The 12,155-nt window shown below is 44.9% G+C and overlaps 1 long non-coding RNA gene across 1 annotated transcript in view; it reads left to right on the forward strand.

The window, feature by feature from the left end:
- The first annotated feature begins 4,440 nt into the window (after positions 1–4,440).
- The window catches only part of LOC111767919 (uncharacterized), a 111,320-nt gene continuing 103,605 nt past the window's right edge, over positions 4,441–12,155 (forward strand). The window contains exon 1 of the long non-coding RNA XR_011425244.1: positions 4,441–4,730. This is a non-coding gene — a long non-coding RNA (uncharacterized lncRNA). The remainder of the gene's footprint in view (positions 4,731–12,155) is intronic.

The following is a 12,155-nucleotide window of genomic DNA, read 5'->3' on the forward strand; positions in this document are numbered from 1 at the left end:
CAGGGACCATCTTCCTCACCAAAAAAAAAAAAAAATTACTGAATATACACTCTATTCTATTTTTAAGCACATGTGTAAGCCTTGTCCTGTCTGTCTAATGATGGTACCTGGGGGCCTGTTCTTTCTTACCTGCTGTGCACTCACAGCTAATATAAGCCCTCTCAGATTCTCTCAACAGCCATTTGCCAACTCAGCCAGATATGATTTAAATTCTTTCACCTCTTCATTTACAATCAGATATGAGATTGGTTCTCTCAAATGAAGCCTTGAAGTGACTGATAATTATATAGAGATTATGTCTTTTATCTTTATTCTCACTTCTTAGCACAGTGCCTTCCCACAGTTCAAGTGGGTTACATATTCGACCCTGAGGAGCGACCTGAACTCCTGAGTGGGACAGTATGGCAGGTGCTGCTTATTGTCACCCACGCTCATGCCCCTTCCTGCTCACTCTCCTTCCCCACTGAAGGAAGCTCAGCTTATTTAGGAGCTAGGCAGAGACCCATCGGTTCAGCCCTTTTCCAGTCCCAAAACATAAACGATCATTAGTCAAAACCAGTCACGACAATCTCATCTTGCTTGGCCTTTGGTTGGTTGAAGGCTGGCATGTGACCCTGTTTTGGTGAATGAGATGTAAGAGGAAGTCTACTAAAGTAAGCTTAGCTTCCCAAATGAAAAGACAAGACTCCCACGAAGACGTTTTCCTCCTGCCCCTTCCACCTCCCTCCACCGGGGATGTGATGGCTGGGAGAGCTGCGACCGTGAGATGAGATGAGAGCCGTGCGGATGCCGAGATGGTGGGTCAGCAACATGGAGAGCGCCTGGCTCCCCGAGGACATTGTGAGCAACTGAACGCCTCCAGCAGTTGCTTATGTTTATGCTTATTGCTAAGTGAGAAAAATGAATTCCTACTGTTTAAGGCCACTCTAAGTTGGGTTTTTGGTTGCGCCACCAAAAGCATTCCTAAGTGGTACATGGAATAACTAAGAGCGACTTGACCATCTAGGAGCATGAACTCCAGAGCCAGATTGCCTGGATCAGAATTAAGCTCTTCTATGCTTTAGTTTTGTAACTCTGGCTGGGTTAACCTCGCTGTGCCTCAGTTTCTCTATCTGTAAGATTGCAATAATAATAGCACCTACTTCATAGATTGTGCGGTGTAGTCCAGAAGAAATATCAGCTTGACTTCTTTATGGGGTCGTACGCCACACTGCTGTCCAGAGTTGGAAAGTTGTGTCTAGATAATTGTTAATAAAAGAATGTAAAATCTCTGCTAGCATGTCATTTTAAGTAAACTTGGATTAGGAAATAGCTTGTAAAATTTTTTCAGCTTTTCTCATATTTATAATGGCCAAATGTAAAATTGTTAGTCTCTGGGTTGGTCTAGAATGAACATTTGGGATTTTCAAAAAAAAAAAAGCAGAGTCAGTTCACATGGCTGTCTTAGGCTTACTGAGCTCTAAGGAGTGGCGCCTGCCTGCTTCGGGACTGCGATTCTGAACAAGTTCGTATTTCTGTGTGTGGCCACCTTTTCTCTCCGTATATTACTCTTTCCTTAATTTTCTATTTTTTTCAGAAATTTTTGTAACTCCAAAAGTTTGCATTTCTGCCTCTTTGTTTCTTCTGGTTGTATCTTTTTAAAAAGATTAATCAACAAAGAACAATTTATGTCAATAAGGTGTCAAGAGTCCACTCATATGAGGAATTTAAAAATGTGGACAAAGAGAACAGATTAGTGGCTACCAGGGGAAATGTGGGATGGGGGGTGGGCACAAAGGGTGAAGTGGTGCACCTACAACACGAATGACAAACATTAATGTACAACTGAAATTTCACAAGATTGTAACCTATCGTTAACTCAATAAAAAAAAAAATAAGGTGTCATGAGAAGTATAAAGTAAGGAGAGACACCAGTCTTTGTTCTCCTGCTGTTTACAGTCTTGACCGTCAGAGTCTGAGCGCACCCACGTGCTATTTTTATAGGAGGTTTATTAAGCACGAGGCGTCGGACGTTCATACCACGGTTGATGAAAAACTCGCACGTCTTCCTCTGCCGTTTCTGGGGAGCAGGCGGTTTCTTGAAGAGACCAGGGCAAAGACTCATTTAAATTTGGTGCCAGGAGTACACTCGGAATTGTCTTTTGTGGGGCATGCAGGCTTCTGACTCCAAGTGAGTTGTGTTTATCTGCCAAGTAACCCTACGGCAATGGAGTGTCAAATTAGAAGGTGAATCCGACATTCCTTCTGGGTGCCTCCTTCCTGACTCAGAGCAGAAAGGTAGGTCTAGATTCTGGCACAGTTGGGAATATGGGAGCAAGCACAGGCCGGCTCCTCCAGGCTGCTAATCACAGTGTGGATGTCATTTACCTCAGGCAGCAACAAGGATTCGTTGAGCCCCCATGTGATGCATGGCACTAGATTATGAACTCAGATTATGCGGAGGCTCTGACTGTGGCTCTCAATCTTAGACTGTTACTAGAGATAACAAATCATTCCCAGTCACATCATTCTATTTAGATTCATGACTGATTCCTTTCTGCCTTCTAATTCCATAACGCTCTGAGGATGACTAAGGCAACGATGATTCCGGCGAGCCAACATTAGGTATCCTGTCCTCTGGCAACAGAAGCCCAAGTGTCTGATGAATCAGGGAAGAAGAATTTAAATATAATAAAACTACCTCAGTTTGCATCCAGTGACCTGAAACCAGACTTTTATAGACAGAGTCGTAGCATGTGAGAATCAGAAGGTAATTTAATGATCTCTTCGGCCGATTCTTCTCAAACTCTAGCATCCCCTGGATCATGTGGAGGGCTTGTCAAAACACAGATGAATGCCCAGAGTTGCTGTTTCAGTAGGTCAGGGTGCGGCCCAAGAATGTGTGTTGCTGACAAGTTCCCAGGCGAGTTTGAGGCTGCTGGTCGAGTGCCGCACCTTGAGAACCACGGCCTTAGACAACTCCTGCCCTTTACAACAAAGGGAGTTGGAACGGAGAAGTTGGCTTGACCAAGGCGATTGAGAAAACAGAAGAGCTAAAACTCAATTCAGTTCTTCTGAGTTCAGATTCATTGTTCTTCTTTCCATTCCACCATTAATGCCAAGAGTTAACTGTGTCCACAATCATATGCATTTTCTTGGAAACAGCAGGACAGTAGAACCCCCAATCTTTGCTTTCCTGCTAGGTGCCTGTTGGCTTTCGGAAGCCACGTGACCGCTTTATCGTCTCAGTTTCTGTAAAAGTGGATAATAGTGGTAACGGGACTCTAGGACCTCCGGTTGTGAGGATGAAAAGATAGTAAAGTTCTTAGAATCATGCCTTGGAAACTATTACAATTACTCTTATTAAATATTAGTTATTTCCAGTTAATTTGAAAATATATTACCAAAGTTTCACTGTATCTGGTCAAACTGGTTGGCACAAGGATAGTAAAGGTGACTGAGAGAGAGACATTTCGTAATGTGGCTAATCTTCGAGAAGGTGATTTAAAATAGTCAGATTTTAGGTCCTCTCAGTTATCGATGGCATCCGTCTCTTTCTTTGTGGGGAACGGGGAAGCCATGGACAAATTAAATGACTTGTGTAAGCTTTTAGCGCTCCTAGCCACACTGCCAGTCCTAGAACTCAGTTTAGCTCATTACTTTCTTAACCGATGCAGTGTTTTTGAACACAGCACTCTGGTACCCACACACAGATTTGTCTCTATTTCTTACTGCTGGGAATTTGGCTGAATCGTACAGTTGACAACGCACCACCACTTCGCTGTCATTTTTTCTTTGCTCCGAAAGCCTTTTTTCCTGAACACTTTTTGTTGTTATTGTTGCTGCACAGGGGAAAATGAGATGGCTTTATTTCCATTAAGTTCTAGAAACGCTCAGAAGGGTGATTGAACCCATCCCAGCTCTTCCACCCTTTCTCCCACAAAGTCTTCCTTGTCTTGAGATGAGTCAAAGCCACGGAAAGCAAATTCTTCAATTTAAAAATAGGGACCCATTTAGGGGGCTGGCCTCATGGCCGAGTGGTTAAAGTTCTGCTTGCTCAGCATCGGTGGCCCAGCTTCACAGGTTTGGATCCTGGGCATCGACCTGCTCCACTCATCAGCCGTACTGTGGAGGCATCCCACATACAAAGCAGAGGAAGTTCGGCATGGGTGTTAGCTCAGTATTCCTCAAGCGAAAAAAGAGGAAGATTGGCAATGGATGTTAGCTCAGGGTGAATCTTCCTCACCAAAAAAAAAAAAAAAAAGGACCCATTTAAAGTATTTAAATTCCAATTTGGATAGTAAAAGGTTAATAATGCATCGGAAAAAATTCTAGCAGCCCACAAATCTAAGCATTGTTATGTATGAACATGAGGCTTTTATTGCTGTCAAAATTAATCACTTTTCAACTTCCAGCTGTTAAAACCCTTCTGGCAGCTCTCCAAGCAATTCCCCTACAGTTACTTTTCCTTCAATTAAATTCTGGTGCCGTTCACAGGCTCCCGTTACATAAGCAGCAATTTAAAAATGGACTTCTTGGGGTTTTCTTTTTTTGTCTTTGCTTAAAACTAGAAAAGGACAGAATATGAAGTGTGCTTCTGCGACTCTTTCAGCTCAACTTGTACTTAAACTCCAAGCCTACCAAGCGGGCAACGTGGGACTCGAGTCCCGGCGTTTATTATCAAGCCCTTCATGAGCGTGTAGCGATTTGTAACAGTTTTTATTAGCCATTTCTCTCGCCTGTCCTCTGAGGTAAGTCAGTGTCCTTTGCTGTCTACAGTCCTTCCCACTTTGTCCCACTTTCTCCCCCAGAACTTGGCTGGAAGCGTAGTTTACAACTCTTCAGCTCGGGGTTTGGTCCCTGTGTTACCCCACCGCCTGTTTCCAGGGGGGTGGTTACCATCTCGGCTCCCTTGCCCAAGGGTACAGCTTTGTCGTGGTGGGAATGGCCTTGAAAGAGAAGCTGTCCCCAGTGCCTGAAGCTGCCCAGCTTCCTGGAGCTCCTGTGGTGGACTGCACCCGCTCTGGGGTCCAGAGGCAGCTGTGGAGAGACTGGTTGGCTCCGAAGGGCAGAGGCCGTGGCAAACCGTGGCCACTTTGTTGGGTACGAATCCTCAGTGAGGTTCAGCAATGGTCCTGGTACCTGATTTATGAATGGAAATGAGTCCACATCTTCGCATTCTCTTGGCACAGAACTGAGAGCTTGCACAAGGACATTATGTTGGAAGTACTGCCTTTTCACTCTTCATTCCTGGGATTCCAAAAGACTGGTCCTATGTCCTTTCTCAGAGCTGTGCAGGATGAAGGAGGGCTGAAGCGCTGCTCCTCGGGGACCGGGAATCCTGACCCCTCTCCCTCCCCTGCACGCGGGGGCACTGGCTCGTCAGCGTCTGAGTTAGTTCAGCCAGTTTCTCTCCCTGGTTTGTCTCTCGAGATTCCCTCTACGGTGCTGCCCTCCGAGTCTGGGCTGGAGAGAGCCTTCCCTGGTGGCTCCTGGAGGTCTCTGCACCTTCCTCCTCACTGGCCTTGCTTCGTGCTGTTGCTGCATGTTAAATTCTGTCATGAACAGCTGTCCCTACTTAGCAGCCTCTGTAATTTCTGCTCTCATCCTCTACTTCCGTGCAAAATTAATGTATTCCAGATGCTGCTTCCTTCCTGAGCCGTTCTACCTGATAGTAACAGCTGGTGTGAGATCTGAAACTGGGCAGGGGGTATGAAGATGTCGTTGTGGCAGAGATAAAAGAGTATAGAGGTCTCAAATGTCAAAGAAAAGTAAGGCTGCAGCGAGCACCTTGTAGCAACTGTCTGCTGCAGCGTGGCTGTGCAGCTCTGCGCTCCCCTGTCTGCGTGTGGTTGGGAAGAGAGACTGCAGACACAGGGGCAAGCTTCATTCCATTCTCATCATCCATACTCCACAGTGGCTTGTCCTTGAAAAGTTGGGCTTTGAAACCCTAAGCCAGTCACGACTTAGGACATGGAGCAAGATTGTCCAAACAGAAGCGTTGCTGGTCAGTGGACTGGGGAGTCATTGTGTCCCCTCAAGTCCTCTGAGGTGGCCTTGGTTAACCATAGCCTGCTGGTCAAGCCATATCCATGCTCACCCAGCCCAAGGAAATGGCTCCAGGGCTGAGCACCTTGGCAGGACTGTGAAGGGACACGGCCACCAAGAAGTCATCAGATTCCCTGTCTCTTCACTGCAGTTTGCACTGCAGTGAAAAATCTGTCCGCCCCTCCCTCCTCTTTCATAAATTAGCTGGTTAGTTTGCTCTCGTGTGACTGAGTTGATTGACTCCAGCCAGCGTAATGTGGATGTGACTGAGTTGATTTACTCCAGCCAGTGTAATGTAGACAAATCTGCCTGAGCGGATCGAGTCAGCATTAAGACCTGCTTTCTGACGACCAGAGGCCGAGTCTTCCTTTGGGAAGACCGCCAAGACGTCCGAGAGACAGGACGGAGGTCGTGTTGCAGGGCCAGGGCCAGGAAAGACAGCGCATGAAGCTTGGCCCTTCTGCTCGGTATTTAAGATACTTTCTCTTTGCAGGGCATTTCTTGAAAACCACCACATGCATAGTTTTTGTTAATTGGCTTATGTAACATATGCACGAGTGTTATTTTCCAGCATAAATGCCTCGCCTGTATTCTATGTGCTTGTTTCCTTAGTTGGACACTCCATGGTTGGTTTGGCCAGATTTGGTGTTCCTTAGACCTTTAGTTTCTGTGATTCGAACTCCAGACAGCTCACCAAAGCCTACCCAGTGGTAATTAAAAACAAATATATGTGCAATCAACAAGTTGGGGAAAGAAGTTCTGTTTGGAGTTAGAGTGACTTTGCAGTTGGCAAGACACCGTTACCCTAATTTATATCGCTCTTATTCCATATGCTTTCTGCTTTAAAATGTCCTGGGTTGCCTCAAACTCTGTATATGCAATATTTTCCATTTACAAAATTTTCCTGCTTAATCCATTTTATTTTTCTGAGAGCTTTTGAAAAATGATATTGGTTAGCTTCAAATTTTCAGAGCCCAGTTTTATGTGATATGATTCCTGATGATGCTAAGACCTAAAGAGATAATCAAGGGAAACTTTTAGAGCTAAAATGTGTGTGCCAGGGACTCAGTGCAAAGTCTGGAATGCTTGGAGGAGCCGGTCTCTGTAGAGGCAGAGCCCACGTGTTTTTGAGTAGGTTCTTCTGAGACCTACAGCTTTCCACCTCTGCTCTCTGGCTCTGCTTAAATTCATGCTGCCTGCATGCCTTCATGGAACTCCTTATATTTTTCAGAGCCGAGGAGATATGCATGTTTCTACATTTTTTTTTCTCTCCTCAATTGCAGAAGGAGAGTAGAAATGAGTGAAAACGTTGAAGATGACAGGAAAACAGTACTGCATTTGAAAACACTGTGTTTGATGTCTGGACATGGCTTCACCGTGCAAGTTACAGAAGTCTCTATGACTCTGGGCTTGGGGCGGGGGGGCTGTGCGGGCGGGAGCTGCCCACCAGGATCTGGCGCTTCTCCTAACCGTCTCTTCGTTAGCCGGCCGTCACACTCGCCCACTTCTGTGTACAGGACTGGGGAGGAAAAGTAGGGACGGCAGTCTCAGAGGGAAGAGACTTGTCAGTTCCAGCCACATTGCCAGAGTTTTTGAGTGACAGATAGGATTGTTTTGGAGACAAATTGGCAGGCTCTCTTCATGGTAATAGGCATTGTTTAGAAGACAAATGATTTGAAGCTATTTTCTTTGTTTGGAAACATTAGCACGGATTTTGTTTTGCCTCTTTGAGCACATGACACCATTATTTAGTTTAGTTTTTATCCTACACAACTGCCTTCCGTTAAATTGTAACAATACCTTACATTTGAATTCTACTTTCCAGCGTCCACATGGTTTTCACAGACATTGTCTCCTTCAGTACTTGAATACTGCTGTGAGCAAGACTTAACTGGAGCTGGAAGGGAAGGTATGATTATGTTATTGATGTGGGCTTGTCAATCAAGAGAAAAGTAACTTGTCCAGGGTCACAAGGCAAGTTGGTGGCCAAGTGGGGCCCACAGCCAATGTCTCCCAGTGTCTAGTACAGCACTCATTCTATCTGAGATGGCAGGCTTTAGTGATGCCCACTGCCCGTTGGCATCCTTCTTGCAGATAGTTCCGTCTGTGGTCAAAGTAGGAGGTAGGCTGAGCTTTCCTGAGTAAACACTCAGGTGTAGGCTGTTCTTCAGTTTGTGGCTGTAACAGCATTTGTCACGACAGGCTATTCCTACCTTGCCTGTTGGATTTTCTGGACAATCCACAGCCTTTGCTAGAAAAGACCTACACATGTCCTATTTCTGGAGCCTCACCAGTCTGCCAGGGGCACTCAGACTCCAGAGGTACCCAGTTACTTAGAGTTGCCTGAAGCTGTTCTTCCGGTCACCTGGGAAATGCATCGCTGGCTTTGCAGCATGCGCCTTACCTGACTAAGGCTCCAGACAAAAGCTGCCCAGTCACTGCTGTCACCTCCTCAGCTCAGCTGCTGGGGGAGTGTTCAGAGATGGACATTGCTCCTCCACTGGTAGCTTGGCTTTGTTTCAGGAATGTTGGGTGTTGCCGTCCTACTGGCTGGCATTCTGACAGCTTCAGAGATGAGTCCGAATTAACAGGTCAGGGTGACTGTGGAATCTCAGTTTTGCCCAGCTGTTAAAACAGGGTAGTTTCTCTGCTTTGACTGTGGTGAGGAGCTTATGCTGGATTGATGCTACAACCACCCAAAGGATGTGCTGGCTCTCTTGAAGGTGCAAAGAGTAGAAGATGTCAGTTCTTAGACAACTTGCACGTTTTGTTGTTCCCTGCTCCCAACTGCCAGAGCTTAATAAGAGTGCCCCCCAAAACACACTCTTTCCTTGCAATTTAGGTCAATCACCCGTTAATTGACATACAAGCCTCTCTAGAAAGAACTCACCCTCTTGGCTTTTAGAAGTGCCACCTGGTTCTTCGCTCCGGTAGAAAGTCCCCTTTCTTCCCTCTGTGTATTTCCCAAGCTTCAGGCAAACTTTCTAACCAGGTATGACTTCTCTTTAGCTCTGTTCGATCTCTATTTCAGAGGCTTCTCTACTTTCTATGTCTTTCCCCCCGCCCCTCACAGGCCCCGTAACTGCCAGCTGCTCACTATTGTTTGCTGTGCAGCCCCAGCTTGGTCTGCCTTTGGTAGCATCTCAGGGTCATCACTGGCCTTATTTCCCCCTCAAAATTCACCTGACTCCTTCTCTTGGCAGTCCTTCCCTTTCTGTTTATGATAAACAATAACTTCCCTTAAAACGTAGCCATTATTATTACTGTCATCACTACCACATCACCACCATTTTCTTCTGAGATGTATTGAGCACCCACTCTGCCAAGCCCTGAAAACACACAAAAAGATAAAAAGAATTTATGCCCTGGGAAAGTATAAAGTCTGACTGCGGGAATGTAAACACTATTGACAACTAGCAGATTCCTGTCTTATTTCTAGAAGAAAACACTTGTGCATTCCCATAGGGAAATTACAGGACTATGGTGCCTTAGCCCAATGGTACTTTTGCTAGGCCAATGGGGAGATATCTGGGAGGGGCAGGGACCCTTAAATTCACAGCACATCCTCGGGTGTCTACAAAAGCCTACCTTTTACCTCTTCTCTCTCACCCTTCTCCAACTGATGACCCTGGAATCATTGCAGACAACAAAACTGCAAGGAATCAGCTCGGGCTGGGCTCATCTGTTGCCACAGAGGTTCTGCAGGTGTTCTGTAGCTCATTCGAAATTACTTACGCTGAGCCCAGAGCACAGCGGAAGTGATGTACAGGACCGTCAGACTAGAGCTCCTGCCAACAGAGGCAGGATGCAACAAGACGCACAAAAGCAGAGATCTTCCTATTTTTGTAACATTTCCAGCTGGGAAACAAATCAGAGCCGCACATTCCAGCTACGCTGAGGAAGCACCGAAATATCCACGTAGTAATCATCTAGGTATGCTAAGTGCAGCTCAGAATAATCCTGGGGTTGCCAGTGCCATATGCCTTGTGGGCTTCCAAGTGACTGTGCTCACTTACCTCTTTTCTCCAAGGGCCAGTTATTGGGGCAATTCAACATTTCTAACCCCCACCCCAGCCATTCAGAGAAAGGTCGTTCCACAACAGAATGTCTGACCATTACAATAAGCCATGAAACCATTTGAACATAGGCCTTGGAAGAGTTTAGCCCTTGAAACGTTGATTAAATACTTAAGGTTTATGAATGTAGAATTTTAGCGAGTGCCTAAGAGAAGAGACCCTGGAGAAGGACGAGCATCCTTTCAGTCTAACTAGGACGCCCGTCCCAGCGTAGCTGCCAATACTGCCTCTTTCCTCTCAAAGTGCTCAGGCTGGACCATGAATTCTATGGTTAATTTGCCTTAAACTTTATGCAATCCATTTTCCAGTTTGGGTCCAATTTAACACAGAAATTACTTTCCTGCCATCTCCCCCTTCCAAACAAATGGTCGTCTGTTTGAGTTCACATCACCGGTGACGGGGATCTCACTGCATTGAAAGGAACCCCTAATTGTTAAGGAGTTCTTGCTCTGCGTCACGTCGTCCTTCCTCCAGCCTCTACCCTTTGATTCTAGTTCCTTCCTCTGCAGCAATACAGAGCAAGTTTCGCCTCTCTTCCACAAAATGTTTTCCATGTTGGTGTATTTGTGGCATATTTTGCAAGAACATATTCGTGTTTACTTAGATTACTTTTTTCAACATTTGAAATTCAAGGAGCCTAATGTGGTCTTGGACTGATCCATCTTAAAGACAAAAGCAGGAGTTATGCTGGGCCCCGTCACAGAACCCCTAGGCTGAAACCATGCCCATGTATTTGGGGACTGTGGATAAAAGATAATGTAGGAGTTACCAGTAAAGTAACAATGCCCAGATCCTGCAGCGGCAATTTCTTTATGACTTTTATTATTTTATCAATACAGGTGAATGACAGATAATATCTCTACAGCTTTACAGGCAGGGGTGAGCATAACATGAGGAAATGAGGCTCTCTTTAAAGACAATTCTGAGCTAATGGCAGAAGTAGGATTCACACGCTTTGTTTTTTAAATAATTTTACTTTTAATGACTGTAAAAATAATATGGGATGATTGTTGGAGATTTAGAACATCTCAAAAAATAAAGAAAAATTTCCTACTTGTAATCCCACCATTGGAGAGAATATTCCTTTTAATATTTTTGGTGTATATCCTTTCATTCTTTTTTCTGTGCACATATACTTGATAGATACATAACTTAACAAAATGAGGATCATATTGATGGTGTTTTCTCTACTACTTTTATGTTAATATTATATAATAATCATTCTCCAACATCATTAAATAAGCTTTAAAACCTGGTTTTAATGGTTGCAAAATCAATAATATGCATTTTGCATTTTTCCAAAGCTTGTTCCATTGTTAGACATTTAGGTTGTTTTTAACTACTCCAGTAACGCTGGAGGACACATCCGTAAATCCTTGTCATCCTCACTGAGTATTTCCTTAGGATAGACTCCTATAAATGGAGATTCTGCTTAAAGAATTGTATTTCTGTTTGGGCTGCCTTAACAAAATGCTATCAACAGGGTGCCTTAAACAACGGAAATTTATTGTCTCACAGCTCTGGAGGCTGGAAGTCCTGGATCACGGGGTTGGCTCATTCGGTTCCTGGTGACGGCCCTCTTCCTGGCTTGTAGATAGATGGCCGCCTTCTCACTGTGTCCTCACATGGCAGAGAGGGCTCTGGGGTCTCTTTCACTTGTTATAAGGGACCAGCCCTATTGGATTAGGGCCCCTCCCTTCTGGCCTCCTTTAACCCGTATCACCTTCTCAGAGCCCCTGTCTCCAAATACAGTCACAGTGGGGGTCAGGACTTCCAACATACGAATTTTGGAGGGACACAAACATTCATTCATTGCAAGAATATAATCTTTTCATCCTCTTCATCTACTAATATCAACCCTAAGTTTGACCCAATTTAGAGTTCCACCAGCAAAGTGAAGCAAGCTCCTTTCAGCACATTCTTCTCAAGGCAGAGCATTATGATCACAGAAAGAAAAACTGCAGCTAATCTGTTACTAGAAAAGTTGTAACTGATTGTTCTAATTTGGGTTTCTTTGCTAATAAGGTGAATATTTTTCAGATGCTTATGTGC

The sequence above is a fragment of the Equus caballus genome, chromosome 14, assembly GCF_041296265.1.
Source record: "Equus caballus isolate H_3958 breed thoroughbred chromosome 14, TB-T2T, whole genome shotgun sequence".
In the NCBI taxonomy this organism is placed as follows: Eukaryota; Metazoa; Chordata; class Mammalia; order Perissodactyla; family Equidae; genus Equus; species Equus caballus.